Below are 27,886 nucleotides of genomic sequence, written 5' to 3'. Positions count from 1 at the left end.
AAAGTGAGAATAGCTAGATTAGGAAAGAAAGCTTGGAACTGAATTCTGAAGTCCATCTCTTCAGCCACAAGGTTTAACAAAAGCATATTTAACCTGAGGGTGATGCTGATATTGGCTTCTCAAGGAATATTAAGCAATGTGTTAGGCCTATTTCCAAAGCATTCAGTATTCTGGGCTGAAAATTACCTCCTAAGCTCAAACCTGAAAACCACGGATGACAAGCCTTATTCAAAATGAAACTGTGTCTAGTAACAATTAGAATATTCTGTACAAGAGATAAAGAGTTTTCCCTGAGACTAGGTCTAAACTCTGGAAGGAAGGATTGAAGAAACGAAGGATCACACAGGCCATGTTCTGTTCCAGGTTCTCCCTTTGGACTTTGCCTTCCCTAACACAGGGTAAACACCTAGTAACATGCACACTGACAAAAAATGGTCATAAAAGCAAAGATTAAGTATTCTCAAAATTCTTTGGAGAAAGTAGGAAAAACAATGAACTTCACATGTCATGCAGTCATGTCACAAAGCAAAATAATAATGCATTTGTATGCTATGAAGGCAGCACAAGAATACATTGGTAGAATTATCTAGAAAACATTAACAGAAAGCTATACTACTTCATCTGGGCCCAGCCTCTCATAGTCTAATTCTGACTCTGTGATAATCTTACCTCTTTTACAGGAATTATATAATGTATACAATGCCATCTAGTCATAATCTCCAAATTCCACAGCAAAAAAAAAAAAAAAAAAAATCTAACTGAATAAAAAAATTCACAACATTAAGAACTAAAATAAAAAAGAACCACAGTCTCTGCTATAACCTATTTTCCATTACCATTTCAACTCTACAGCCAATAGGACAATAAAAATGAAAAACCAGAGTTCTGCAAAACACAACATTGCTTGTCCTTAACCAGTAAATACTTCTGTGTGCAATTTCATCGGTATGCGTATTGTCTGCAAGCTTGGATTGGAAAACAGTGACTTGTGTCTTTCTAATATAATATAGCTTATTGAACTATGTTCCAGCAATGTATGTAGGACCTTGCAGATATTCCACCACAGGCACCAGTTAATGAGGCCATGTCCTAGGAGAATAAAATAAAATTAGAAAAAGAATGGCAATAAATTCAGAATAGGAGTCTGCAAAGTAATTTGAAAAGAAATTTCTTCCTGGCAAAGTGCAAAGCAAATACTTTGTAGGGGTCATAAGAAGGGTTTGGGGAAAGCACTTTGGCACTGAATTAATGCAAAGTGATTCTACTGCTCTTAAGTCTATGAACTGTATTAATAGCCACGCCATTACTTCCCAAGAAGAGTCTGTTAGGCCTCTGGATGTTTATTATTAATATTTGCTAGCCATTTTTGTACCAGGCTATTATTACCAGGCCAATAATTGTGACATTAAGGAACTGACAGCTAGAGATTTATTTTGTGTGCAAGTTTGTGCTTGTTTGGTAAATCTCTTGTAATCCATTTGGGAGTATGGTGTCCCAGTATGTTCCACCAATTCCACATATTTTGTGTATCAAACATAATGTTCCAAATTCCAGTTTCCATAATACCAAAGTTACTACTGTGATAGCAAAATGACATCAGATTTCTTTTAATCTATTTAGAGCAGACAGTGGCCTCCAAAGATAACTTTTAATATCTCACTTCTATTTCAAATCCATGTAAATTAGGATCGTCGTAATAAGATGGTTTGGGCTGAGATGGAAAAAGATTTTAACAAGTCATGGATCTAGTGCCCAGTACTGGCTGCTGTGCCCAAGCATAGGCCCAGGCAGTAGGACTCCACCACGTCTCCTTCACACTACCAGAAGGATGCCGGGGGCATTTGTGGCCAAGGTCAGCTAGCACCCTCTCAGGCATTTAGCTGCTTCAGTCCAGAAGCTCCTTCCAACCAGGTAGTTTGGATGTGACCATCTCGCAGACAGTTTAACACCTGCACATAGCCACACCGCTCTGCCTGGCCTCATGGCCAGAGAACAGGCCTTTGCCTTATTAGTTTCCTAACACAGACATAGCAAAAACACATCAGAAAGAAAAATCTGTGTGAGTATGGTGGCTAAGTATTCACTTGATAAATACTATTTAATTATCCACCATTTTGAAGAAAGTCCCCACTGTGCTTATTGTGCTCACTAGTCTTCTGTGAGACAATGACAGATTACATAGATCTGCATGGTGGTAACTTTTGGGTTCAGAGTATCAGCCTGTTTGCAAACGGAAACAACAGTTCACCTAACTTGCAAATACTTCAAAATGCAGTTTCTGTTCTCGTAAGCAAACTAAACTCCATAGCTCCCTTTCCTTTCATATGTCTGTTTGAACTGATTTGCTTACAGTTTATCTTCTGTAAGGAGTGTTTAACATCATTTTTGCAGAGCATAGTACTTTGATACACAACAAAGACAAATCATTTAAAATGCATCTTAGAGAGACAAGAATTAATCTCTTCATTTTCCAGAGTCAAAAGATGGGAATGCTTCAAAAAAGAAACACCACCGTATCGTTTAGTCTTACTGTTGTATTTGTTATTTGAGTTTATTTCCATTTATAACACTGAATGTAGCATCATTCATCTTTAAAAATGCAACTTACTATATCTCATCCTTTTTCTGCCTTCATTTTTTTCTTTCTTCAATATTTCTCTTATGTCATTTGCTCTTTTTTCCACTTTCCCTTCTACCCTGCTTTCTTCCTTGTTCTTTTTTTGTCTGGTATCTGTCATTTAACTTCTCCTTCCTACAGAAATATAGTCATACCTCAGGTGAAACAAGCCAACTGTTAAATACACAGTAATTTATAGCAAGAAGTACACACCTGCTGAGTCTCAGACACTGTATCAGGTTTATTCCAGTTGACCTCCAACAACCCTACCGTGACATCCACGTCTCCAGAACAGCATAGTTCCACGGTGTATCCCTTTTTCTGGGTCCAACGGGCTGCCTCATACCTTATACGCCAAGTGTGCCTAGCACAAGATCATACAAAAGAGAGGAGCTATAGCAGCTAAGTTGTGTACACCTTGTGAGCTCCAAGGGACACTGCCTTAGGAAAGCTTGTCTGATGCAGCAAAATGCTGCCCCAAGACACAATGCTGCTCTCATCCCTCTTCATGAAGGAAATACGTTAAATGTACATCTCATTACAGTATCAATGCATGCCAAATTTCATATTTGAGCAAGAGAAATAGATAGTGTCTGTGCACGTACCCATGCAGAGAGAGGAACATACCTAAACTATAGGTAATGGGATCAAGTTGATTGCTAGGCTAGAACACGCTTCCTTGACAATCCTGCCAACTTGTACGAAGAAGGGCAAGCACTACCAATACAACATAATTCTTGATTATGAGTTTTTCAGTACACAGGAAGACGGTTTAATATCCTAGCAACTCAGAGCTATTAATTTATCTGTAGTTTCTCACACACTGAATCCTAACAAATCATAAGCAGAAGCTTTTCAGTAATGGCAAACAAAAATTGAGTAACTAGAACTGTGTTTAATTACAACATACCTTTTCTTATATTTCCTCTGTATTTTAATATGTGATATGCCTTTGCTACTTTGAATTACACAAAGGAGAGAGAAAACTCCAGTCTTTGAGCTGCAATTTTACACATGCAACGAGGTGGATGGACAAGTTATGGTACAAGTAATAGCACTCTTTTTTTTTAATACATAGCAAAATGTAAGTGATAAAATGAATTAGATACAAACTTGTTCTTCAACAACAGACAACTGATTACAGATAAGCAGAGCCATTTATTCAGACACATTCAGATGGAGAATGTGAAATAAAAAAATCAAATTCTGTTACTGTTACACTATCACACCAAATTCAATAGAGTAAGTGAAGTTTTTAACTGCCTCCTAATTAATCTGCTTTGATGGTGTTTTAAATTGACAAAAAATAAAATTACTTTTGGAATTCCACCCTTTATTGGAAGAAAGTAGTGTGACTATTATTTGAAAGCTCTAAAAAGCTTGCTTTGATTTCATACCCACTCTCTGAGCTAATACTACAAATCCCAGCATAGGTCAGGCATCAAAGCACAAACCTTTACTACTTTGAGTTAAAGAATTAAGTGCTACTAACCAGTTGCCAGGATTCATAGGCTATTAGCACCCAACTGTATCAACGCTTCATTGAAAATGGCCTTCCCATTTTACATACAGAGTGAATTATGGAAATATGCTGTTTCAACAGGCTCAAATTTTAGCACTTTTTACTGATGGGTTTTAAAACCATAGTACTGGCATGCTTGGTCCAACTGTCTTTGTGAAACAGCAAAGAAGAAAAAACGAATTAATATAAAAAGATATTTTTCTCTTCCTCTCTAGTTCTTTGTCTTTAAATGAGTTGCTGTGAAAAGTAACCTACACTATATTTTACATCTCTTGTGATTTTTAAAAATCTTTTGTTAGTGTATGTATCTGAAGTGGATTTTGTTGCTTCAATGAAATACTAGTTTCTCTGATTCAGTTTCATCATTTAGCTCAGTGGGATAGAATGAAAAAACAATGTAGACAAATATGTCCTTTGTTTTTACTTATTTTAATTGGAGGAAAATGGTCACACTTCCAACAATAGGAACAATTGACTAAAATTCCAGGGGGATATAAATAATAACAAGAAGTTGATATAAATGGACACTAGAGAGTGAAGTGACAACTGTCTTACAGTCCTCATAAGACTTTTCAGATACTTTATACACAAGAAGGTAGTTCATTGCTTCATTTTCAACAAGTCTGTTTTGGTACTACCTTTCCTGAAATCTCTGCTACATCATTACATCTCTTTGATGATGGTTCTCGGATGTCCAGTGTTGGTTAGGTGACCCTGCACCTCCCAGTCACTCTTTTTTTAGGTACTGAAACATGGAGGAAAAAAGAACAATAACCTTGCCCAACATGAAACACAGAAAAACAGAGGAGACAACTGAGAAAAATCATCCTTCTTTCTCAGGTCTTCTGACTATTGAATTATTTTCAAAAAACACCAAGTGCTCTTTGTAATTTTTCTGTCAACAAAAGACCAAAATAAGAATACTGAGTGATACAAACATGTTCTGCTACTGCTACAGACAAAAGGTTTCAAGTAGCTCTGTACTACAGGATATCTGTCTCATTTGGCTAGCTGTGCAAAAGAGAAAAACTTGATTTTTTTTAAGAAAAGACACTCAGGCGAAATCATTAAGTTTAAAATCATTGATGTTGTAATAAAGTTCTGGAAGGAGAGTGTCATTTCATTTATACTAAGAGACCAGTATGAACTGAATATTTCAGTACTAAGTTCAGTCATCGGGTCCACTTGATCTGCTCCCGGCAAGATTCACCTATATGAAAAGCAATTACATATATACACCCGGTATTGAATTGTGTTACGTGGAAATGCTTAATGCAGGAACAAAGTAACAACTTCTTGCTGTACAGTTAGACTGAAGTCCCAATATGGAAGTTTAGAACAGTGCTTATTCTCACAAATTCCACAAAAGGTGGACACCCAGAAACTAGTAAAACTAGTGGGTAGGATAACAGCTGTGCAAAACATCTGTTCAGTAGCTTAATTCACTGACGTTGTCAGCATTTCACCTTTCCATGCAGTCGACAGTCCGCTTATTAAGAACCTAATTACCCAGAGACTGTGTGGGTGATGTGTTGCCCAGTAAAGAAGAAAACCAGAAACTTTTCCTTACAGTATTTTTTATGTTAAAACTAAAGTACTAACTAAAACTAAAGCACTAACTCAAGCACTGTCTGCAATTTCCTTTTATTTCTAGTGGGCTTGGAGAGTGTACACAGCTCTCAATTTTAAAATATGTATCAAACTTCTCTAAGAAGATTTCTAATTCTTAAACTATTGATTAGTATCTTTGAGTAACTCAAAGGCAGTCACCAGTTAGCAGCATGGGAAGTAATAGAAAGATTCTGCTGGTAAACAGGCATCGAGAATAGACCTCCCTAAATGCTGATAGTAAGGTTGTATTTGGGATGTCTTCCCACATCCATCATACTGCAGCATCAGAAATCTTAACAACAAGGTTTTCAGAGAACAAATTCAAGTCCTCTTAAAGGCTTTTATGTAGAACTGTAGTACAAACATCATCTAATAGGATATTCTACCTGGTCTTCAGCTGCCTTTCTGGAAGTGTCTGGGTTCTCCTTAGACACTGTCTGCCAGCCTCATACAGAGGCCTGAAACACCTCAGGGTGTCTGAACTGACACAAGATGCCTATGTTTTCACAAATTAATCATACTTTTAGTCTCTAGCCTTGCACACTAGAAAATTATTTGCAATTTCCCCTTTGTTCCAGTATCATGAGATCAAACACATGTGGACTAAAAGTAATTGATCCGTTTATAAAGCATAATGGCACCAAATCAAATGCAGGCATCATCACTACCTAGGATATCAAGTTCCTTTTATTTCCACTACATTCTCTACCACTATCATAGACAAGACTGACAGCATTCTTCTGTAAAAAAAAATAAATAGGAAACTATTCCTGACAGCAACCTTTAGGTTTCATATTTTTTATATCATAACTTTGTCTGGTTTCAGTAATCTTAGTGGGAGTTTTCACTGATTTTCAGCATTTCAGATTTTTGGCTCCTAAAATAGACTGAACAAGCCACAAGAAGTAGCAGTCTCCTCCTGGTGTTCCATACATGTACTTTACTCCTTAACCAATTTTCACTTTTCATTTTCCCCTTTTGCCTCCAGAGAAGTACGAGTCAATCAAGAGTATACAACCCCTAAGATGTGGCTGATGTGGGCACCTGTGTATGACACAGGTATTTTGTGTCAGATGCCCAGCATTCAAGGAAAGGGAAGCAGAACATGTTGAAAGAGGGCTTGGTCCAGGAAAGGTCCAGCAGTTAAACCAGTGAACAGCTTCACTGAAGTTACTGGACCTATTGCTATGTGCAATGAACTCTCACCATAGGTGATCACTAGGGATGGAGGTTGGAACTACTCACCTACCTGAGGGTCAGCATACATTTCAGTGCTTTGTTGGAGCAGGGCTTGCTCAGTCCATACTTCACAGGATTAAGTTCAGACAGCCCACCTTTTATAATCTGATTACAGAGCTTCCATAAAAATGAAGCTCTGTTCCAATTCCAGTGAGGTTGTATTGGGCAAAACCATTTCTATACATGGAATAAAATAATTGTAGTATACTGAATTCTTGCACCAGTATTCCTTTTCCAACTTTCATTTGGATCATTGTTGCAATCCAACAAAGGAGCAACAAATAAAATATGGTTCTGTGCCAACGAAATATAAATTATATATGATTTTATTTTCCAAATTACTATTTAACTACCGCATATCTTTTTCCATGAGGGTGCTTTTCTGTGCTCAGGAAAAAAACCTAGTTGTAACTCATGCTTCAAATTACTAAAAATTGTCTTATAATTATCTTCTAACAAGTATTTTGTTAGAAGTACATTTACTGGCAACATAAGAAGTACATTAAAATGTTCCAAACTTGAAAGACCCTTTGGCTTCATTATCAAGTAATTTAAGTTACATTCAATGGAAATATAATTTTGTGTTTTAAATGGGCTTTTTTTCCCCACACTTTCTACAAAGCAGCACAGAAACAACTAAAGGAAAAAAATGCACTGTGTCTTTCTATCTGGACACTTACTTGGCTTCCATTGCCTAGACTGGAAGCACCATCTACTTACAGAAAAATAACAGAACAGTTGCTAGTGTATTGATCTAGAACCAGGGTAAGCCAGAGAAGACAAAACCTTTGCTGACAGAATTTTATTGAACAATATAGTCCTAAAAGCATTATGAAGTGCAAACCCACTACATTGCTACAGGTTATTTTGTAGTTCATGTTACAGAGAATGCTACACTAAAGGAATACTTTTGTCTGAATACTTTTGCCTTTAAACAGTAAAACCCGTTTTATTTTTCATAACCTGCATAAAAGAGACTAGCAGTGGTTAATGACAATTATTCTTAAGTGTCAAGGAGATACAGCTATTGCAATTCCAGATCTGCAGAACAGCTGCACGCGTATTGAATTCAAGCCCAAGAACTAACAATGGTTATGTTAATAAGATGTGAGGAGTATCTACCATACACCCAAGCTGTTTTAGTACTTTTGTTTCAAAGTCTACCTCACTAGTAAGCTTATGTCTACCCTATGAGCAATTTATTCAGCAGCGAGTTATGTTTGCACGCAAGGGAATAGGGCAACCCCCCTGTCGTCCCCATCTGCCTCTCATCCTTCCAGATAACCAGCACACCACCATTTTTCCCTCAAACAAAGGTTAAGGAAAACCCAACTTCTGTGAAAATAAAGGAAACTTGCTGGGGGCAGGAGCGACGAGGGGGGGCGAAGCCCGGGGGCAGCCGCTCGGCAGGGCAGGGCAGGGCAGGGCAGGGCTGCCGACCGGCGGGGCAGGCGATGGCAGCACGTAAAGTATTTCGGACCCGAGAGCAGACAAAAGAGGGTGTGTAGCAGCTGCACGGAGCGCGGCAGCCGCCGGGGCGCCAGCCCGCTCCGCTCGGGAGGGAGAAGTCCATTTCTGGCAGGGAAAAACCCACCTACCCGTCCCCGCTCCCACCCTGCCCCTCGCCGCCGAGGGCAAGGGCGCGTCTCCCCGTCCCCCGCCCCGCCGCCAGGAACGGCCACGGCCCCGCCGCTCCCCGGGAGGGGTAACGGCTGCGGGAGGGTTGAAGTTTCGGGGCGAAGGGGAGACCCCCGCCACACGCACCGCCCCTGCCCCGCCGCTTACCTGTGGGGAGGTGCGAGCCGTCTGTCGCCCTCACGGCGCAGCGAGCTGCGGGGCTGCGCGGCGCCCGGAGGACATGGGGCTTCTCCGGTGAGGCGGCGGCTGGCTCAGGGAGTGACAGGGCGGCGGCTCCCCTCGCCCTTCCCCGGCATCGTCCTCGGCGAGACGCGGGCGGGGGGAGGCATGGCGAGCAAGGCAGGGAGCGGGGCCGGGGCTGTCACTGCCGGCCGGAGGAGGACGCCTGCCGGCCGGGGCCTGCGCGCCCCCCCGCCGCGGCCGCACGGCCAGCCGGAGGCGGCCTCCCCCTGCTCGCCCCGCGGCGACGGGCGGGTGCCATAGCAGCGGGCTCCGCGGGCCGCCGGGAGCTGCGGAGGGGGAACGGCCGTCAGGCAGCCGCCGAGGGGGGCGTGGGCGGGCGGCGGCTCCGCGGCGCAAAACTTTCCCGGCTCCTCAGCGAGATGCCCGGGCGCCGCTCGCCCCCGGCGAGACCCCCGCCCTCACGGCCGCCCCACCGGCCCGCCCGCTCCCCTCAGCGCCGCCGGGGCTCGGCGGCCCCGCGCGCGGCCCCCGCCGCCCGCCCGCGACAAAGTTTCAGTCCGAAACCTCCCGGCTGCGGCCCCGTCCCCATGGAAACGACCCCCCCATTTCCCGCCGCTCCCCACGGGACGCAGCCGAGAGGAGGCGGGGGAGGCGGCGGGCGGGAGCCGGGACGGGCCCTTCGCCCGCGGGACGGCTGCGGAGGCGGCAGCCGGAGCCCTGAGGGGCGGCCGGGACGAGCCTGGCGGGCGCTAGGCAGGTCTAGCCGCAGGCGGCGGCCGGGATGGGGAGCCCCGCGGCAGGACGGGACGGGACGGCGGCCGGGGGACGGGGCAGGCAGAGCCGCGGGACGGGGACGCGGCTCCTTCCCTACCTCCCGCCTGCCGGGGAAGTTTCCCCTCTCCCCAGGGGAGAGCGCGGCGAGCCGCCGGGAGCCGCGTCCCCCCGCCGGGATCAGCCGGCCGGGACGGCTCCTCCGCCGGGCCTCCCCGCGCCGCTCTGCCGCCGGCTCCGCCGGAGCAGCGGATTTGTAGGGCGCCCGGTTCCGCCCCGGCGGGCTCAGGGGCCGCGGCCGCGAGGGAGGAGTCACCGGCGGGGGCGGCCGGGGGGAGTCGGCGAGGGAGGGGAGCGCGGGGGGGCCGGGCCGGTGCCGGTGCCGGTGGCGCGGTGGGGGGACTCGCGGCCCGGGGGCGGCCTCTCCCCGCGGGGCAGGGGGCGGCGAGGGCCCCGGGATGCGGGGCCGGGTGCTCGGCCTCCCTTCCCCCGTGTGAAAGCCGGACGGGAACCGTGGGAGCGCGGAGTGATTCACCAAAATGTGGGGTTTTTTTACTTAAGAGCAATTACACTTTTATGATTCAGCTCCTTCTTTTTTTCGCTTATTTTGGGTGGTTTTTTTGTGGCCGCCCGCCCACCTCTCGTGTCCAGCCAGGGACGGCAGAGTTGAGCTACCTGCTGCTCGCACCTTCCAGTCAGGCGAGGTAATCCAGCAGATGGGCTTGAGAGAGGGGGAGACTCCAGCCTGCATGGAAGCTCGAACATATCTTTTTGGGGAAAAAAGAAATCTGCACTTCTTTTGAGTTGGTAGCTGGTTTTATTTCATTTTCAAAAACTGGTTGTACTTCAACGTTGCCGTTGCCTTTTATGTGACTTACCATAATTCTACCTAATGCATTTCCCAAAAAGAGAAAAGAAATGCTGAACTTGGCATAAGCATATCTAAATTTATCTCAGGTAGTGCTCTCCTCAAGACAGGTAGTGATTTAGGAGCTCACGTCCACCCTGCAATAGGACTTGAAATCCTAAGTGCGTACAGTTTCTTTGTGGTTGTACAGTGTGTTGTCAGTTCTCAGCGTAAACTTTATAATGATTATACTCCTGCCTGATGGCTGCAGTGGCTTCCACATTAAATATATCCTCTGTTATCACCTTATTCTAGCAAGGAGACACACATGCCAGCAACTCTGGACTAGCAAAGGGATGAGTAGCATTCCTTAGAAGTTTGAAACATTGCATTTCCAGCTGTTCAACATGTTTTGATTTAAGGAGCAAAGAATCACTTTCAAGTGTCAGATTTCTGTCCATTCAGATATTACTAGATCTGTAACATGGTTTGTGCATGACGTAACATGTATTTGATGTCAGCTAGTGAGAGGACAGGCCTGCAGGCAGGTATGTACTTGAGAGACCTCAAATTCTGTAAGACCCAGCTGTGCATCACAGAGGGAATGAATAAAAGGATTATATATGCCCACCAAATCCCTTTTAGATGCAATGTCTCTACAAGTAAAAATTCAGAAATTTTCTCTAGAATTTACAGAAAATGTCACTGTGGAAGAGATATGGAAACTTCACCCTCCTGTGCTGTCAGTAGATGATGAAATGTGGACCAAGGGTGTGATGTGAACCAGCGCCGGTTTCACTACTGCTCTTGTACTCTCTCTGGAAAGGCTGGGGCTTGTAAAGCTGCAAGGAAGATGATCTCCAGTTCTTGCTAGTGACTTCTGTTTTCCCTCCAACACTGGACCAGGTACAGTATCACCATATCTTTCTTCTCTATTCATATTTTCATGCCGTAAGATGCTTCTCAGATACCTTTTGTCTTTTTGAAAATGCTGGCATTTAAAATAAATCCTCAAATGATTTATGCTCTGAAACAGCCCCTCCCAAAAAAAGATCCTAGGCAGGTGACAGTAAGAGCCAGTGTGGTTTTGGGGACAGAGTGAATAGGTTGGAGGACTAATTTCAGTAGTGCTACTAGGTGAGAAGGATCTCTGGGATAGATTTCCCCTTGCATTTGCTGTATGTGCAAAACCCACACTGCCATTGAACCGCAGGATTGTTGTTTTTACACGTGGCCCATAAGTTATATGTAAGAAAATGTGACAATCAATTCAAATTATTGTAGGCAACACATTTTGTGGGAGATTGCTGTGGATTGTAGTTCAACAAGAGCTGCCCATCCTAGTGACAGACATTTGGGAGATGTGTCTTGCAAGCAGATGACATTCAGCTTTGCTTCTTACCTGTGTTGCCCTGGATTCTTCTAAAATTCTATCAGTGCATTCTTAAAGAGGGGTAGTGCCTGCTCCTTTTCCTACTTGCAACAGTTTTATACTGATCTTAAGACATTGATTTAAGGAATGTATTCCTGATCTGCAGTAGAAAAGAAAGAAGAGAATTAAGGCCCCGAGGCTCTTCAAATCTCAGTCATCTGCACATCTCTGGAGAGTCAGCCAATATCAAGACCAATATTCTAGGCTTTAAAAGTCAACACTGAAATTGCTAATGCCCAGTAAAACAAACATTTTAATACATCAATTATGAAGGTGGTTGCTTCTGAGATTTTAGCAAGAATCAGTAATTAGCCTCATGAGTGAGATCCTCCCTTTTAATTTATTTAAAGGCACAGAATACTTTCATTTGAAAGTTGGGATGTTAGCAGTACTAGTTTCCCTTCCAACCTACACCTTTCAGTTCATAGTATGAAAAGTCATTCATTTGCTGTAATAAGCAAGGCAGTGGGTGGATTAAACTGTAAGTGTATCTTCCATAAATTGAACACCATTAAAGAGAAGGCTGGCATTTTTTTAGTTCTCGCCTTCGGACAGGAACTTTTTCTAAGATCCAGACTCATTTCTACTTTGACTTTGGCTAGAATTTGGCTAGAATTTGTGACGCTTAACTATCCTGTGCGATAGGGAGATAAGTGTGAAATATCCTGAATTTGGAGCACGAATGAAATTGAAGATTGAAAGGATCCCCACTAGAGGTGAAGAGCTGTAGTCAAGTCCAGACCATTACAATGAAAATAAACCACACTATAAGTCTTTATTTTTGCTAAGACTTCATGTGAATAGTACTGTGAATCAGTTATCTTACATAGCTTACTTTCCAGATTATATTAAACTAAAAAATTAGCCTAAAGCTGTTATCCCTTTAATTCTGATTAAGACATAAAATAAATCTTCAATCCGTAATTTGTTCATACTGATTTGTTCATAGTCAATTTTCTCACAGTGTAGTCAGTGAAAATTTGGTCTCCATAAGCAGTGAATAAGGGTATCAAGAGTTCCTTCGTGATAATAAATGATGTGTTAGTCAATAAATAATAAACATGTAACTGCAAAATATGTCTATATCTCTGGCTTAATGGCTGGTTTCTGCCCCTGAAAGTGCAAAATCTAAGATCTTTAATCTGTGCATGAGAAAATGCTTAAACAATCAAGACCTAAATAGTGCCTAAATATTAAATCACAAGCCTGTTACATGTAATCCGGAGGTACAAGCTAGTAACCAAAATTCAGTCATAAAAGATCTGAATCATCCCAGTGTTTTCCAGCAGGAAATGGAGTTAACAGTGTAGGTATTTCTAGAATATACTTCTAGAGCGCACCAAACGGCCTTGTATTCTTTACTGTATTTTCCCTTGAACTGAGACAGTGAAATTATTATTAGAGAGGAATGATGCCACAAAGGCTGTTGTTTTAACTTGTAACTCTATCACTGCCTCCCCCTGTCTGTCTCTTCAAACAAAAGCCACCTTTCCTCACATCAGAGGTCTAGAAGAGATGTCCTTACCTCCTTTTCTTATCCCATGCTGTACTGGTAGGTCAGCTCCTAACCCCTTATGCCTGCATCCATTAGCCAACTGCCAAGATGTTTAATAAGCAATTAATTATTTTTGCTGCAGTGCCTTGTACACTAGTCCTACCAGGAGCTCATTGTAAGTATATGTAGAGCTACTCCACTGGTCTCCTTATAACACTGGTGTGAAACTCCTTTCTGTATTGCCTAGAAAAATCGAAGGCGGCTAGGCTGCTGCAATGCCGAAACCACTGACTCTCAAGCTGACCAGTTCAATTCCCCACACTCATTTGTTACACACCATCTTTACTCAGCTGGAGGCTTTTCATGGCAGATAGCATCTTTTGGGTTTACATCTGTGTGCCACCGAGAGAAATCAGTGAGATCCTGTTCAGCAGAATTATGGTGCAAATATTTGGTAACAGCAATGTAAGCCAAGAAACACGGGGCCAAGAAAATGTCAGAATTGTATAAAAGGATCCTGGCATGTGTCACTGTTTATCTTAACAATAGTTAAACAGCATGGAATACTATGTAATTTACCATTTATTGCTTGAGCTTTACCTTGAACAGTTTCTGAAGCTAGTGAGAATACAGATAGAAATGTCTGCTTCCAAATGATTTGCAAGCTATCAACAATACTTAAAATGCTAATTTAACTTAATCCTTTCATACTTTTCTACAGTCTAACTTTTTTAAAAAGAATAGACACTCAGCTCTCCAAGTATGACAAAAAAGTATATATATTAAAAATAAACCTTTGAAAATCATGTGTGTTGGTAGTTTCTGTAAATAGAAAGTCAACTTTTTCTCTCTGGTCAACATTGAGAGTATATATGTCTTTCTGTATATAAAGAATTTCTATACAAATATCTATTCTCTTGTTAACAACCAAAGTATGAAACAAGTGTTTTAGTTCAGTAGGTTTTAATCTGTCTTGAAGTGGTTTAAGAAATCAGGCTTTCTTAAACATGTTCCACTGGCGTAATAAAATGTTATTATGCCTTTATTTGAAATGTTTATCTGAAGAGTTACTATATATTGTGAATACCTGGATATGTTGGAATGTATTATGTTGGTATCTAATAAAAATACAGAAATCCTCACCTAGAAATAGAACCATTATTTATTATGCACATGTAGGTGAAGAGACTCTGAACAATACACTGAATAAAGGAAGTTAAATACATATGAAATGGAACTCTTGTTTAATGCATAGGATAGTGAAGAAAAAATTCTTCCAGAAAAGTGTGGGTTTTTCTTTTCAGTTTATTATTTAAGTCAGTGCAGTTTAAGAGCTTTGGCCTACGTCTGGGAGACTTTCTTGAGTTGGCATCTTTAAATAGCAGCATCATCTTGAAAGGAAGATGGTGAGTAATATGTAGCTTTTATGTCCATTATAGCAGAAGCCCTCAATAAATAAAGTACTAGTGGAATCATTTTTTAAAATGAACAAATATATAGAAAATGTAATCTTTTCTCGGATTACTGAATGTTTGCAGCAGACATTTTTTCTTCTCTGCATGTAAGGTTTCCTGATACTCCATCATGATCAAAAACCACAGCTCTTCTGTTTGGGCTGTTTCAAGACAGGTAGGTGCGATACTGGGACCGCAGGTAGCGTATTTTCTTGTTTGCATAAGGACTTGTCTCTGCATTTTAACTGCCAGCAGTAGTGCCAGCAAAAGAGGAGATGGCTTACAGAACTGCCATCTTTTCATCATATATTTCCAGGAAGATAACAAAAAGCAACATACTGTGTGATTTAACGTGCTAGTTTTGTGACAAGCTTCCCATGCAAGTGCTGTTGTGAGCACTAGTCATACTATCTCCATATAAAATTCCATTGGGGACTTACAGGAAATTAGGAGCAAGTGAAGCAGAACTATCTATGAGAAAAGTATTGTTGCTCTTCTGAATGAAAATCTAAATGATGGAGAAAATATAATTTCTTCACAATTTTGAATGGTGTCACTGAAGTATTTTATATGTCACATTGTAGTTATCTGTGATCATTTCAGCTGTGGTGATAGTGAGTTCAGACTTCATGCCATTCCGTGCCATCTCAAATTCTTCTCACTATCATTGTGGGAGAAAAACTATGAAGCACTAGGAAAAGTGAATAGCTGACTCCCCATATGAATACTTATATCCCTATCAAAATGTATCAATTGATACTCCCCTTAATGATGGAACTCCTTCTGTTGCCTACTTACGTAGAAAAAAAGCCATGTCTATGTAATAAATTCAATCTTATTACATAAAATGTCATTAATTACCTACAAGTGCTACCAATGAGCTTCCTAAATATTGTTTCTAGACAAAAAAGAAACTAGAACCGAACCATAGCTTGCTTCATTAAGAAAGCATGAGGGTGTTAAGAGCCTCCTGTGACGTGACCAGACATGCATGTTTTGCTAAAGCATGAATTTTACAAAGTGACAGGTGCCTCAAAGAAAGTGTACCTCTCCCATGCTCATTAGCATTTTATCCACCATAATCACATGCTATTACTGCCTATCCTTGATTAAAGAGCTAGATCTTAATGCTTAAATTATAGGAAATACTTTAGAAAAATGTTGATGTTCCAGGGAAAGTAGCTAAAACATCTTCACCTTAGAAAATTGGCACAAAATAATCCTTATAGATTCCCATTATGCTTAAAGATTGTCAGGATGGGTTTTTAGGATGCCACATAACAGTGGAGTGCTGGAACATATTCTAGAGGGAAAAAGTGTGTTTGCATTAAGTCTAGTCTGATGCTGTGAGGATCTTCCTGTGTGATGTGATTACGCAAGTCCCCTGAATAACCGAGTCCCACTGAGAGTCTAGAGAGAAGTTAGCTTTTATTCAAATAGTTTTAAGAAGGTGCACAAAATCTTAAGCATCAGGTCTTCATGGAAATGTATTGTAAAATGTCAGTCATCATTTCTGAGCTTTATGAAAAATAGATGGTGATTTGTTATTCTGTTACTTTTTGTGCCTGTTTCTGAAAGGCAAATGCTGAATAATTCTGTAACAAAGACTACCAAATGTGGCAATTAAAGCAGACTAATCGATGACATCAGGAAATTAACATTACTATGGGAATAATTATGAAAATGGTATTTATGCCTAATCCAACATTTTGGTTCCAACACAACACACATCTATAGTCTATGTTACCTGGTATTTCAAGGACTTAACCCTGTATAAAAGATTAATCCCTGTAGATTTTGTCTCAGCAGTCCTCTCGTCATCCAGTTTTAGCCACCACGCGCTCTCTTTTTTTTAATTCCAGTGAAGATTTAAGAAGGGACCGACAGTTTACTGCTTAAATCCTGAGGTAGATTTTTGAAGAAGAAGGATTGCTCTGGTTTTGGTTTTTACATTTCAGTGGTGTTAGAAGCTAGAGTATGGAGTCAGAGAGCAATGTTCTTTGATTAAAACTGAGGGAATAGGGTAAAACTAAGAGTAAATACATTAGAATTAAGGGAATGACCCCATTTCTGTTGAAATCAACAGCAATACTCCCTTTAAATTCAGTACCCCAAATATTTCTCTTACTGAAGTGTGGCTTGAGCCTCCTCAAGACGCAGAGTATTCTGCCACTATAAAGTAAAACATTTCAAGACATATTTAACTTTGAACATGAATAATGCCACTGAAAAACCCATATATTGGTGTTGAACAGTGTTCTCAGTGTCTTGCTAATCTGACTCAGTGATGATTATGGGGTCTCCGTGCTATAAAAATAAGATTGGAGTCTTAATTTGTATTAGAGTTTTACTAAAATACGAGTATTAGATAAAAATTACTATTTTGTAATTTTCAGAATTCAGTTTAGCTCAGCAGTGAGGTCTTCAGGTATTCTGCCTGTCCTCCTCAGGAGGTGCTCTGGACCAGTGGAGAAATATCCTAAGCCCTGAGGGAAAGAAGGCAGAGTGACTTCATGCCTTTTTCATTTGGATCTGCATGAGAGAGATTTCCGTACTCTCATGCCCCATCAAAACATGATGGTAATATGTTGCAGTAACTTACTTTTTTTCCCCAGCTTCTTAGAAAATGTTTTGTTGGTTTTTCTGATATGGAACTTGTACTTATAAATAGTGGATTTTTAATACATACATACATACATATATAGAGATATAAATATATATAAAATTATAATTACTGCTTGAAAAAATGCATTGCATTCAGATTTCCCGTCTTCCACGGAAATTTTGCAATGCTTAGGGATTTAAGTTTTCCCATGAGAACCAAGTAAGACATACTGGGAGATAAATTACTTTTAGAGGATTGTATACTAAAGCAAATCAAACTGAAAGTTAGGTCCTAGCTAAAGAAATTAAATGGAAACAAACTCTTGAAATTTTTAGCCCATTTTAAAAGTGCGTTCTACTGTCTATCATTTTGGTAGTCATGACTGAAAAGACTGTAAACAACCTTTCATTTCTGAACCAGTAATCCAGAACACAGCAGATTCTCAGCATAGTTTATATCAGGAAATTGTCTTAGAAGAGACCATGGAGGTAGCTACTATACTAGAATGTAAAAGGAAAAATTGAGGGATAGGGCAAACGTCTATCCAAAGATACCATTGAAGGATTTTATTTATGTTTTTAATGGTCTCTGTTCTGCTTAAATGCCTGTTAGGAATGATTTAGATATGAACTTATAAGCTGTTGCCTATTTGCAGTAAAATTATTGGCATAAGATGCTTAAGGGGGCATTGCAGAAAAATAACAGTGGAGCCATTCATTAATGTTTAAAATTTCCATTATTAATAATTATATAACAATCATATCAATCTACCATTCAGTGTATTTTATCACAGTATTGTCTCAAATCTCATTTATGAATGGGTTATAACTGAATAGTTATTTATGAGTATTAGATTTGCTTAAATGGTAATTAACATAGAAGCTTGATAAAGGGGAGCCTGTTATTCATTATTTCCATACGTCTCCCAGGATTTATTATATCAATATCCTAAGTACAGGGGAATTATTTTCAGAGAAGTATTGATACCTTCACTGAAGTGCTAAAGGTGGAAAGGGATCATGTCAAAACATATTAACCTGATGCTAGGAGAAAAATGCTTCCGAAGAACTGTTATTTTAAAGATATTTTTAAGCAATTTTCCAAACGTATTTAAGTTAAAGGAGATATTCTGGAACAAAATGCTCTGCAGAATGAGCTTGACTACCTTAGCATATTGCTAATTGCTTCAGCACATCTGCCGACAAGCACACAGCAGGCTGGCTGGAGCCTCTGTTGATGAAGTTTGCCAAAATATCAATTCATTCTTTGTGTTGAAATGAAGCACAAGGAATTTTGTCAGTATCTGTTTGTTTATTTTACTGTGTCTTCCGAAAATATCGTTTTTCTTCACAGCTTGACCAAAGCTGGATAACGTCTTCCTCAGGAGAGCAGTTCTGTTACGGTTATTTATACATAACCAGACAGTTCGTTATGTACCCATCTGCACTCAAATTCTCATTGACTTTAGTGTGAATTTAGTGTACTGGATGGCAGAGGGAGGTACTGCCTAGGACTTACTTTCATTTTATCTGTTAATAGAAGCCATCATGTAAATGCATGGGGAAATGACATTCTCTTTCTGGTATTTTTTCCACCTCAAGAAAACTACTGATGTTAACCTTGGTCTCCCAGTTACATTCCAGCATGAATATTTACCTTTTTTTTTTTAAATTTAAATTCCCTCTACAGTTTCCAATTGTCACAGCACTCCTGTTTCTTCAAGAGCTGTTAAATAGCATGGCTGTACACTGCTGACTGAAACATGAAAGTCTCCATTTTTAATTCAGTCATCTGCTGTGTTTCAGCTCTACAGTTTATTTACCATGGGATCTGAAGCATCTTACTATTCCAGTAGAGTTTCTTCCACTGAGAGAAGCTTAAATCCGCATCTTTAGTGGAGAAAAAAAATACTTCTGATTTGCAGTAAATTTTAAAATCTAGTCTGTTATTAACTTTGCTGGTAACCAGTTTAATTCAGCTAAAATCCTCTTAGCTGTGCTATGATGTCTTTAAAAGCACTTGACAATGCCGAGATCAATGCCAGGCATACTGACCAGGCACGTTCCATATTGTTTCCTAATTTGGTGTCTTTCCCTGTAAGGTTAGACTGTGATCCTCTGGAGTCAGGGACTGTCATGGATGGAAGAACATGGTAGAGCATGATTCCATGAGTACGCTTTCATGTGCATTCCATGAGTACGCTTTCATGTGCATAGGGCCTCGGTCTCCCTACCTTAGGACATGCACTCTCATGACACAGGAAGGGTTCAAGCATGCTGGCTCAGGACCATGTGGAGTAATGAACTTTCATTTTCAAAATGTAGGAGTTTGTTAGTCCAAGTACAAGTTCTTCACACATACTATTAATTAGAGGGGTTTGGGTTGAAAATGAGCATTCTGCCATAAAAGACAATGAAAAAACAATGCTCAAAAATGCAGGTATAAACATAAAACTATTACAATAGCAATGACATCAGGTGCAGCAGAATGGTGTTTGTCCTCAGTTGTCCAGAGTAGCCATTTGTTGCACAATAGGGAACAGCAAGGGTTGTTAGAATTTTGCTGGTATAGGAAACATCCCAATTTTACGAAGTGCTTTGAAAGTGCACCAGAGTAAAAATTACTATGTAAATATAGGAACTCATTTATTTAAGGGCAATGAGCCTCCCATGGCATTCTCGGTGCAAATTTTAGATAAGAAATGGCTGTGCAGTGCAGAAAAGGGATTCAGGGGAGCACAAGCTCCACGGAAGAGTTGCTCAGCAGTCTGTACAGCATAATGCCACAGACAACAGACGCTCGATGTGCCACCGCTCTCAGCCTTACTGAGTTGCCAACACTTGTGCAAAATATTGCCCGTCCGATTTGAACCTGCTATTACAACCAATGTTTCTGATAAGAATTTTTAGAAAAAATAACAGAGATATTCCTTACAGATGTCTTTTTCAGGCCCATGATGTGTTGAGAGGGGATGATAGAAATACTGGCAAAAATACCCACCTTTAGTCCTGTAATGATGCATATGAACTTTACAGATGTGTGAATTCTGGAAATGAGAAAGCCTTTTGGTGAAAGACATTCTGGAAGACATTTAAAACACTGGACTCCTTTAAACAGCTCTGGTTTGTTGACCTGTGGAGAAATCTGAAATCTTACCTCCATAACAAGAAAATACCTAGTCAAGGATCCGGTCTCAGGGCACCTGTGCGTAGAAAAGCTGTTGTGAAACAAGGTAGGGCATGAATTTAAACTTCATTTGCTGTTTTACAGACAGTCTCTACACAGATCAATTTATTTGGATTTAGGGCCTCTATATCATTCAGCTTAACCCTCTTCCAAATTAAGGATATTCTGACTTCACTGTAGTGTGTCAACATGGAGAGCTACTGCAAAACATGTATTCAGTCCAGTGTCGCTTTTCAGTAGTGCCCAGTGACAGGACCAGAGGCAATGAGCACAAACTAAAACACAGGAGGGTCCCTCTGAACGTCAGGAAACACTTTTTTACTGTGAAGGTGACCAAGCACTGGCATAGCTTACCCAGGGAGGTTGTGGAGTTTCCATCCTTGGAGATACTCAAAAGCCATCATCTTGAGCAAATGACTCTATAGGTGTCCTTACTTGAGCAGAGGGTTGGGACCTCCAGAAGTCCTTTCCAACCTCAACCATTCTCTGATTCTATAGCTATGACTTTTAGTAAATTTTGGGTTACTCATTGCAGGAGGATTTCTCACATGGGGGAGTGCAGAATTTTGTCCACATTACAGAACAAGGCTGATGCTTTTCTTAACTTAGATATTAGCTAATGCTTTTCATCTCAAGTTAGCAAGCCGGAGTTTATCCTTTGCAAAACTAGGGAAAAACATTGAAGGTAAATTGAACTTAATCTTGATCTGTTTTCCAACAGGCTGGCCTACACACATTTTTATATCAAGTGAAGTTAATCGGAAGTACTTAGAATGGATGCACCAAGTTCCCTAAGTGAACTTTATCAATATATAATGCATTTATAACAATGCAGCTGCAGCCACCTTCCTGATACACCCATTTGCCTTTCCATTGGTTTCTAAACTTAAATATCATATTCCTCTTATCTTTTATTATCTCTGCCCTTGTTGTTTTCTCAGGTTCCTTCAAAACCTGTACACTACTTTCACTGTGTGGTAGCCGGGCTTATTGCAGATGTGTGTACATAAGAACAGTTATGAAATACTGTCCAGCACTTTCCACACCACTGATGATTTTGCAGGAACTTCAACAGAAAGATTCTACATTCCATGAAATATACCTTACAAAGGTTTAAGTACAGCTTCCAATCCCAATGGCTTTGCATATGACAGTACAGAACCTAACACACGATCAAGTACCTTTATTTATACAAACAATTCCCTTGACTTGAGAAATATTACTTGAATTGGAACACGTTGCCAGGATCACAACCTTATGTTTGAAGTACACGTCAAATATTAACACGTGTTTATACTGCTAAATGCCTTATTGATTTCCTACCCTGTCTACTCTTTTCTAAAGAAACACCTCGTAGTTTCCTCATGTGAATGTTTGAATGAATTACTCTGGGTTTCCTAATCTTTGGGACTTCTAAAGTACAGATTGATTCAAACCAAGACTGTAATACTTTACCTATAACTGAATATCTCATAAAATCAAATCTCACTTCACATACTCTTGTTCAGTGGATTGTTTTTGTTGGTCTCTAAATCATATAAGTAATTTAAACAAGGATTTGTCTTTCATTCACAGTTTGACTGCTTTCTAATGAAACTGAAAGCCTCTTATATTTAACAGTAAAGCAGAATAATGTATTTTCCAGCTCTCAATACTTAGTAGCAGATTGTCATTGGTTTTCAGTTTGTTTGTATCTTAAAGTTCAACGATTGTATGTAGAATTATTTGAAAAACCTTCAGCTTATAGGCCAAGGAGAGAAGGCAAAGAAGGGTATAACTTAATATCATTATTTACGGCTATTGTGCAGTGGTAATCAATGATGTATATTTCAACTAATAGGAAGATAAATGGGTAAAGGAGACAGGAAGGTTAATAGCAGAAAAATAAGTTTGTCGTTTCCACACAGATGTTTACTGAAAGAAAAATATCTGCTTTTCTTCAAATAGATGACATTTTGCAGAGCTAGAGATTCAGAGCTTGAAAGCAGGTGTGAATATGTTTAATGTTTCTTAATCCAAATTGTTTATACAGTTTTAGAGCTGTACCTTTTGGCAAGCCTTTTGCAAGGTGGATGGCATGCAGTTATTCTGCTTTTGCAACAGCTGATAGAGGAGTTCTGTTTCCTTGCTTCTCCCTTCTCCATGGCAAAAGACCTCAGTACGGTTCCTGTGTAGTTTTCAGCGCGCGCTTGGTTCTGCTGCATTGATACGCACTTAGGTTTGATGCCTGGCATGATAGGGAGTGGGCTGAGTCCACCACTAGCCCTGTCCTCATCCCTATTACCTTTGCTGGAAAGGAAACATCATTTCCATGGCTGAAATACTGACATCTCAGCATATCGGTTTGCGAGATGCAGAAGGCAAGGTGGTGTTTAAGTCCTGAGGACTGAGAGGAGACTGAAAGAAGCCAGAGGAACTTCATGCCAGTGCGCTAGCAGCAGCAAGACTTTCATGCGCTTCAGTGAGAGTATCATCAGGGCTTGACATTTTGACAGCTGATCTTCTAGTCCATGCTCAGGAAAAAAGGTTGAAGATAGTATCAATTTTCCTCAAGAAAACTGAATTGAACAAATGACTAGATGTCTATATATCATACACTAACGTGTAAAGTTTATAAAAATAAATACACATATTTAGACGTCATATTTTATCTTTGCTCTACTGGACTTCAGAAATTATGATTCTAGTTACTAGGCTGTGTTATGCTTAATTTGAATTAAAGTTACTAGATTTTATCTGAATACAGTATTTTCTGTTACTCTTATCCCCTGAAATATATATAAGCACTATGAAAATACAAAATCTGTTCCATTTCATCATAAACAGCAACATCTACAACATATTACACGTAATTTCTGAGCCATAGATCTTCTGCTTGCCAAAAGTCTAAAAGCATGCGTCAGTCCTGATTGAACACAACTGTAATTTCATCAGGGGAAGATGCTGAGATCCTCAACAGCAAGTACACTGCTCAAGCAGTTTGTGAATGGTAGCCAGTCCCTGTGATTGAATACCAGGACCGGAATTTAGCTCAGGACTGCGTAGCTCCGTCATCTACCACACTTCTTCCTTTCCTAGGGGAAACAAAGTTGCCAAAAGCACAAGAAACAACCCTGAACTACACTGCAAAGTTACCTCAGAGAAACTGGTCAGCAAAAACTCTCGACTAAGCAGGGCAGGGATTAGGCCTGAAGTTAGGAATATAAAGTAACCGATCTCACAGTCATTAATGAGGGGAAATTAGACAGGCAAAGAAAAGGTGGCCTGACTAAGTCCTGCACGGCTGGGTTCCCCATGAGTTAGCAGCAGCAGCGTTGCAAACTCACATTAAGCAGAACTGGCTGAGAGCAGCATTGCAGAACAGAGATTATTGGATAATTACGTCGATTTGTACCAGGAAAGAGCTTGCTTACAGAACATTTTAGTAAATCGTCATTATCCATTCTGAATTTATGATTGTTGATTGTAAGGTGTGTACGGAGGCGAGAAGGGCCAATCAGTTCATCTGAATCTTTGAAGTTCAGAAGGCTGAATTATTTCAGTCCATTTACCAACGTATTTTCATATCCATTTTCCCTGCTGACAAGGTTTTAACCTAGTTTTTCCTCTAAAGAGAAGAAAAAAAAGCTGTCATTTACGAAATCAGAGAGGATCTTGCAACCAGATAAGATCCATTTTCAGCCTCCTACCCAATTAGGCAACATCAGCTACAAGATCACAGCATCAGCCTAGCTTGGAAAATGGTCATCCACAGAGGTAAGCTTCCTTCTCTGCTCACTTTGTTCTTCCATTTGGCACCATGCTGTTAGCCCTATACGTGGTTCTGGACAGCCCAGGCAGTGATTATGTCTCCTGAGGTGCAATTCTGACTAAATTTCTCCCTTCGTTAGGGCCAACTCAGATTACTTCTAATACCTTTTAACAGCTGAATATTACCTTTTTTTTTTTTTTTTTACCATTCTGAAGCTGCAATTCAGATTCCCTCTGCTATACACTTGATTAAAAGCTATGGTGGAACCATTTTTTAGGAATTTCATAGGAATTTCATTTTTTCTGTTCTGTTCTGGATCTTTACCACACCATAATACATATATGTCATTTATCTCCGATACACAGCATAGCCTTAAATTAATACATGTTCTGAAAGAATGTCATATTACAATAATTTTATTTTATTAATATTAGCTTTGTAAGAAGCTATTTTTCTATCTGTTTTCATATCCAGCTTGGCCAAAAAGTACCTAAAGCATACATGGAATATGAGGTAGATTTTCCAGAAAATTACTAACTATGCTGCCACCTAGTGAATCCGTCTCTGATTTTTGTTCATAAAGAGATTTAAGTCCTTATTTGAGGGCAGAAAAAGCTTTGTTTTAAGAACTGTTTCAATAAAATAAGAGGCTAGAAATGTATGAAATGCATTACAATTTTCTTTAAAATTTGGTTTAAAATAGCCAGATACAAATATTATAAAATGCTAGTGCTTTGAGCTTGGGCACTGTTGTTTATCATTAAATATCCTTTTCTTGTAGGAACATCCTACAGAATTCCAAAAAATCATAATCCTAAAGTCTAAGGCCACTGTACATGTAAGCATCTGTTTTCAATCTTCGTGTTCTCTCTAATGGTTAAAACGTCACCTTTTTACCAACCGTCCTCGGTTTGTTCCTACACAGCTAAAATCAATGCGCTTACCATTTACTTTAATTGAACTGGGTTATTCTGTAGCTGCAAGACTTAATCCATATGTTTGCCAAACTGTTTTTAATAGAAATCATCTGCCCAAGCAGCATATCAGCCCCTGTTTGCAAACACTTTTTTAAGGAAGAAAGATTGCTTGGATTTCATCTAATAAAATCACACATTCAGCAGGCTTGATTTTTTTTTTGTCTGCTGTGCATCTTAGTGCAGGAAAATGCTGAGTAAAATGATTATTACTGGGAAACAACAGCAGCTGATCCACAGTGAAATCAATTCTTGCTGACAGTAATTAGCATTCCATAAGGAAATCCACGGCATAACCCCTTGTCATCTAACATTTAGAGTCTTTCCCAGATAAGTGAATAATTACATAGCACCTATGCAATCTTAATGCCCTATTAAAATCCTAGATATATGTCCTGAAACTCCTCATCCTATACACTTATTCTCCCTATACCATATCAAAATAAGCCTAGAAAAATAATGACAATTCGTTGATCATAGGACTATATAATATACATTTGTTTCAGGGCCAATTTTCTTGTTTCCAGCCTGCAGTTAGGGTTGCCTCTTGTTTGCTCTTTGTCTCCATAAAATTCCACTTTTGCAACAGGGAGTCTGCTCTGGCTGCTGAAGCTGGAGCTGATGTGTCCTGGAGGAGCCTCACACCAGGCTGCTCCACAGTCTGATAGTCCCACCACCCTCAGATTGAAGGTGGTCTAAATCCAGGTCATCTGTTTCCTAGATGAGTCATTGCGCACTGTCGATCTGTGTTTTTCATTTAATAAAGGACAATCAGAATGAACAAGGAATAGGCTGAAGAGGTCTAAAATGCTGGGAGGTTAATCCAAATTCAAATGTCATCGACCCATCTCATAATCCTAGTAGAGTCCAGGTGTGTAGCTCCCCAGATCAAGTGTCATCAAAGCATACACCAGCATAGACACATCTGTGGCTCACAATAAAAGCATTTCATATTGGAGATACATATATAACCTATAAGTATTGTAAGGCTGATTTTAAGGAAGTCTACAGTAAGTTAGCACTCAGGAACAGGGGAGTGTAAGCCAGCCTGAGATTTAACAGTCTGAAGCCTGCATAAGATTGGAGTTTATATGAAATTTAGATTGAGAGAAGCTGATCCAATACTTTTCAACGCCTGTGTTTTATTTCCTAAATAAATTATCACCATACTAATCTAAGTGCTTCTGTATAACTGGAGATGTTTGTTTAGTCTTAGGGCCGTGTTATACACAGGTAGCCCTACTCGACCCAACTCTGAGTGCTTAAAACTTTCCATTAGGGCCAGATTTTTAGGGAAGCAGACTATTTTGGGTGCTGAAGTTTCTGGAATATTTGGCTGGCAGCAGTGATAGCAGGAGTTAGGCTAAATGGTCAGCCTTGCTTTGGGTTGATCATAGCAGTGGTGCAGCTCAGTGGTAAATGTCATCAGCTGCAAAAGCACATGTTCAGCGTTGCCAAATCCAGCAGCCCAACAGCAGTGAGGCTGCTGCAGCTCCGTGCCCCCAGGGCTGACCAGTAGTACGTGTCCCCAGTAGGCACAGGCATACACATGCCCCAGTAGGTGCACACACACACATACACAACATACATACATTAATACACTGCCAGCCACAAAGATCAACACAGAAGCCATCGCACAAGCACCAATGATCCCATCCTGTTCCCTTCTCTGGCTGATCCGGATGTTGGTCTGTTAGTGGGAAATACACATGTATATATACCGTGTGGATCCCTCCCGTAGCTGGGCTTAGGTGCAGTCCACCCAGTCTGGATCCCCAGTCTCCCCAGCTGCTGGCACCTGGGCATGGCACCCCCTTCCACACACCAGCTCACACATACACACAGACACACACACACCCCAGCGCACACACACATTGTGGATGCCTCCAATAACCGAGCTTAGGCGGTGAGCCATGCACCCAGTCATGCACCCGGATTGCTGCTCTTCCCTGCTTGTCTAATGCACAGACACGCACACTCCCCTCGGCTCCCAAGCCACTTGCCCTGCTGGCACCCGGACACACGGCCCTGTGACCCGTGGTCCCACTCCAGCTGCTGGCACTTAGACTCCCATGTACGCACACACACATACACACACACAGAGAGATGAAAATAATTAGAAATGGGGCTGAATGAGAAGTTCAGGCTGCGCTGATGAGGCGCAGGGCATGGCCAGACAATGCACCTCTATCTCACGAGGCCTGAAGAGCGTCTGGTTTTCCGGATCAGATGTAAAATGGAGATCTTGAGCACTTATAGTCTTTAAAATACTTTGTAGTTCATTTTTTGTAAGAGTTGTTACTAATCATTATATCCTACAATTTATCCTAACAAAAGTATCAGTTGGCAGAGTTATTTTTCATCTTATCTCTGTTAAAAAGTATCTGTGGTATTAAGAAATATTGAAGAAAGGCTCTTGTGAACAAAGGCTGCTCTTTTCTATTCAAGGTAGCTAAAAACAGGAATAGGAGAATGAGTAATTCTTATGTAGTTTGTCAAACATTTGGGAACCTTCAGTACATAATGAAAGCTCTTCTAGACCTACCACTTTCCAACAGGCA

At 40.6% G+C, this 27,886-nt stretch overlaps 1 protein-coding gene and 1 long non-coding RNA gene across 14 annotated transcripts in view; one reads left to right on the top strand and one right to left on the bottom strand.

Annotated features, from left to right (window-relative positions):
- The window catches only part of TMEM200A (transmembrane protein 200A), a 58,363-nt gene extending 48,277 nt beyond the window's left edge, over nt 1–10,086 (bottom strand). For 2 of the 10 annotated variants that reach the window (XM_072855845.1, XM_072855849.1), the window contains exon 1: nt 8,775–9,884. The gene's annotated coding sequence lies outside the window, so the exon portion shown is untranslated. Of the gene's footprint in view, nt 1–5; nt 1,090–2,608; nt 2,753–2,830; nt 2,982–8,774 lie in introns of those variants that run through there. The other 8 variants (XR_012041478.1, XR_012041476.1, XM_072855847.1 and 5 more) reach the window with 8 other exon arrangements.
- Nucleotides 9,627–22,146, top strand: LOC140649122 (uncharacterized). 4 transcript variants are annotated; one of them, XR_012041484.1, is made up of 5 exons: nt 9,627–10,285; nt 11,116–11,334; nt 17,206–17,389; nt 20,450–20,646; nt 21,542–22,146. It is a non-coding gene; the product is annotated as an uncharacterized lncRNA (long non-coding RNA). The 4 variants fall into 4 exon arrangements; XR_012041481.1 differs by having other exon boundaries at nt 9,627–11,334; XR_012041483.1 differs by lacking the exon at nt 17,206–17,389 and having other exon boundaries at nt 9,627–11,334.
- The last annotated feature ends 5,740 nt before the right edge of the window (nt 22,147–27,886 follow it).

This window comes from Ciconia boyciana, chromosome 3, assembly GCF_034638445.1.
Source record: "Ciconia boyciana chromosome 3, ASM3463844v1, whole genome shotgun sequence".
Classification (NCBI taxonomy): Eukaryota; Metazoa; Chordata; class Aves; order Ciconiiformes; family Ciconiidae; genus Ciconia; species Ciconia boyciana.
The sequence above is the reverse complement of the archived record's forward strand: the minus strand, read 5'-3'. Positions and strand labels throughout refer to the sequence as shown.